General features: G+C 33.8%; 1 long non-coding RNA gene across 1 annotated transcript; it reads right to left on the bottom strand.

The window, feature by feature from the left end:
- Positions 1-842: 842 nt before the first annotated feature.
- Positions 843-3,345, bottom strand: LOC115975775. The gene is made up of 3 exons (XR_004088190.1): positions 3,086-3,345; positions 2,085-2,151; positions 843-1,176 (listed from the first exon to the last, which is right to left on the bottom strand). It is a non-coding gene; the product is annotated as an uncharacterized LOC115975775 (long non-coding RNA).
- Positions 3,346-3,558: the final 213 nt, after the last annotated feature.

Here is a 3,558-nt window from a genome sequence, read left to right as displayed (position 1 = left end):
ATTTTCAGCTTGTTTATCTCTGAAGCGTTCTGTAAAATATTTCTCATAAAATTTCTTCACAAACTCTGCCCAACTAATCTGAGCATTATCACCTTTTCCTTCTAAGAGAAGTCTCTCTGCTGACTTCCACCATATTTCAGCAGGACCTTCGAACATGTATGTAGCATAATTCACTTTCTGAGAATCTGTGCATCCAAGAAATTTAAAGATCTTTTCCATTTTAAAAACCCAGCTTTCAGCTTCTAATGGATTTGTAGTCCCACTAAAAGAAGGAGGCCTTTGCTTAAGAAAAGCCTCTTGGGTAGAACCTTGGCTAGCTCCAGCTGGAGGATGGATATTAGCTGCCCTTTGGGCAATCTCCTCCAACACTTGGTTGCACACATTACTTATATCTGAAGCTTGCATCCTATTAAGAAACGACATCATACATGCTAGGATACCATTTTTATTATTAACATATTCATAATCATGAACATTATAATTTAAACTCAACATGTATGTGCAGTAAATTAGGCATGCAATCATACAAACATAGAGCACAAAAGAATTCACAAAACAAAATTTAAATGTCTCCGAAGAGATATGCATTTACTAATCTACCCAAGCTACCCTTTCTGATTTCTAACCACACCTACATCTATCTAAAAGTCTATAAAATCATAACCTGTGCTCTGATACCACAACTGTCACGACCCAAATCTGTATTTCAGAGTTTAGAGCATGACCGGCATGTTAATACTAAGTTTGTCTCAATATTAACACGAACCAACCTAATCTGAAGGTACTTATCAAGAATTGTTTCTTGAATTCCTGCTTATTTTCTTTTAGAAAAGCCAAATATATACAAAAATGATGGCAACCCTAAAATTTCATTTCTTTCGAACTTGGAAAAATTCCACCAGGCTGAAACTTAAGGTATTCAAGTCAGAATTTACATAGCTAAACATTTAGCAAACTCTTATTACAAACCTAACCCCAAGGCATACAACTGGGGTTCAAAACAAACTACAGTACCGAATTACATTTGTGCTCAAAGGATCAAGTACATCTTGATTCCTTATATACAACAAAAAAACTAACTGCTATACAACAAAACTCTACATTCTAACAAAACGAGAAAACACAGAATCTTTGCCACCTCTAATACTCTCGCTGCTTCCAGGAAGAACCTGTGCACTGAAATATAATAGGGTGAGCTGCGAAGCCCAGTAAGGTTTTAAAGCTCCATGGGCCTTTAATAAGAATGCATGTAAATCAAAAAGTTTATGGATATGCCAAAATTTAATAAAATAGCCTTCATACTGTTCATATTGTTCTTAAAAATAACTTAAGAACTTTTAGATGAGAATGCTTCATTTTTCTTTCATATAATAAATAAAATGACATAATAAGGAACTTAATTATAAATTCAGTAATCTTATCTTTGAACAGATTATCAAATACTTTATCATAACTTCTCATCAGATTTATAACACATTCAATATACCTTTCTTATAATTTCCCAAATAGCTTTATACCTCGTTTATAATACAGGTTAGTTAAACCAATTGTAAGTCTGTCACTACTTTGGGAGGCTTCCAGCACAGAGTGCCGGGCATCCAACATTCCCCACAATGCCAGGTAATTCCGGAATCATATCATAATACATACTTTCAACCATGGGGGTAGGTTGACATCCTCCACAAGTTGGCTGTTACCAACAAGGGCGGGTACAGCAGAGCCAGTCCCACTTTTAATGGCCAATCAGAATTTCCATGGAAATGCCAGTACTATAACCCCTACTGGCTGAGTTCAGAACACAACAATGGAATAACTCGAAACTACATTTTTCTGTTAACTTTGCTTATACATAAATGTTTCACAAGGTAGCATATCCACTTCGTTTTTAAATAATATGTTCGTGACATATAACATAGCATCAATATGCTAAAACTATTATGTATGTAATATTGAATAACTCACGAACACGTATTTTACTTAAATCATGCATATACGTAATATCTCTAGTTAAGAGCTTTAATACATAATATTTTTCTAAATAATTCTTTTATACTTATCAAAAGCACATGTCACAAGTCCCTTACCTGAAAACAAAAGGCGCGAGAGATTGTACGCGAGGAGCTCAAGTATCCGTGTTCTCGTTCTCGCCACCTAAACGAAAAGAACCAAAACTTATTATGGACAAACTCTTCCTAAAATATAAACTTATACCTAAATCACCACCTAACTCTCAAACTCAAGAAAATCCTAATTCCCATCACATAAAGTTCCCCAAAACATATAATACAATCATCAAACACATTTTGCAGCCAAACCACAGAAAAACCAATCCATAAAATTTATATATGCTTCAAACACACCAAAGGATGAGTGTATAAAATTATAGCTCAAAACATACAACCTAACTTGAGAATTAAATCCACAAAGTTAGGTGTAGCATATATTGTTCACTGCTCTTTACAGCCACGTATGCTCCATTTGTAAAATACAAACGGGCTGTCTACACACCTCCAATTGTGATGAAATTTTACAGGACAACCCCCCTGTATGTCCAGTAGTAACCATAAAAATTTCGGAGTCAAAGAATTAACCCATGATTTACTAAAAATCACACAAGACAGTAAACTCAAATCTGTCCTGACAGAATTTCTTGCAACTTTCAAATTAAACCAATAATTTTATGTTCATCCAAATACTGTGAGACCACTTCTATAACAACAATATGTGTCTTAGAATTCATACAAACTACTCCTTGCATCCTAACTCACAAAATAAAATTTAATACAGAATTTTCTTTTAGTGAACAACAAATCTGTCACAGAGTCAGCTTCAGTACATATTCTTACAAAATCATCAACAAATAGCAATAGGTCTTAATTTCATTTGGATATTTTTATACCTATTGTATACATATTAAAATACCCTAATAAGCATTCAATAGACCACAATATCATCAATATTTCAAGTAACTAAAACAGAATCACCCATTCAACTTCCAGAAACAGAGTAGAGAACAAAGGGGGAAATTAAGCCAACAATTACACTATCCCAATACACAAAATCAGATGAGGTTTAACTTACTTACCTACACACTTTGAAGATGAAACCTTAGGATTAATTGTTTGATTTCTTCTTTAAAGAAACTAGAATTTTTGGTGGGAAAGGAAGGGAGAGATGTTGCCGTGTAAGGAGGAAGAAGAAAGAACAAAGAAAGGGGAAATGGAGAAAGAAGAAAGGCAGCTGCTGGACTTCAGAGGCAGCCAAGAAAATCAGAAAAGTAAGGAGACTTTTGGGGCTTGGATACGTGTATGGCTAGGGGAAAACAATATCACATCCACTTGTTCCAAATTTCTTGCATTCACACTTATATATATATATATATATATATATATATAAACTTTGCATTCACACTTACCTTTTTCTTTGCATTCACACCTATCTACAAAGAATAAATAACACATTACACACACACACATATATATCCTTAATTTTATAAAGTTATATCTAACACATTAAAATAACATATATGTTCTATAATATCACAAAATCAAAGTTCCA

This window comes from Quercus lobata, chromosome 2 (genome assembly GCF_001633185.2).
Source record: "Quercus lobata isolate SW786 chromosome 2, ValleyOak3.0 Primary Assembly, whole genome shotgun sequence".
NCBI lineage: Eukaryota > Viridiplantae > Streptophyta > Magnoliopsida > Fagales > Fagaceae > Quercus > Quercus lobata.
The sequence above is the reverse complement of the archived record's forward strand: the minus strand, read 5'-3'. Positions and strand labels throughout refer to the sequence as shown.